The following is a 255-nucleotide window of genomic DNA, read 5'->3' on the forward strand; positions in this document are numbered from 1 at the left end:
GGTGGCTCACGTCTGTAATCCCAGCACTTTGGGAGGCCGAGGTGGGCGGATCACGAGGTCAAGAGATCAAGACCATCCTGGCCAACATGGTGAAACCCCATCTCTACAAAAAAAATAAAAAATAAAAAGAAGAAAAAGAAGAAAAAAAAAGACAGGTAGATCTAGGATGCTAATCCAGATGTATTTTATATATAAAAAAAAATCAAATCAGGCTCTTTTAGCCACTCTCACACACATACACACAGGCACACGTGT

The sequence above is a fragment of the Sapajus apella genome, unplaced genomic scaffold, assembly GCF_009761245.1.
Source record: "Sapajus apella isolate SASKATOON/1434 unplaced genomic scaffold, GSC_monkey_1.0 scaffold2714, whole genome shotgun sequence".
Lineage (NCBI taxonomy): Eukaryota > Metazoa > Chordata > Mammalia > Primates > Cebidae > Sapajus > Sapajus apella.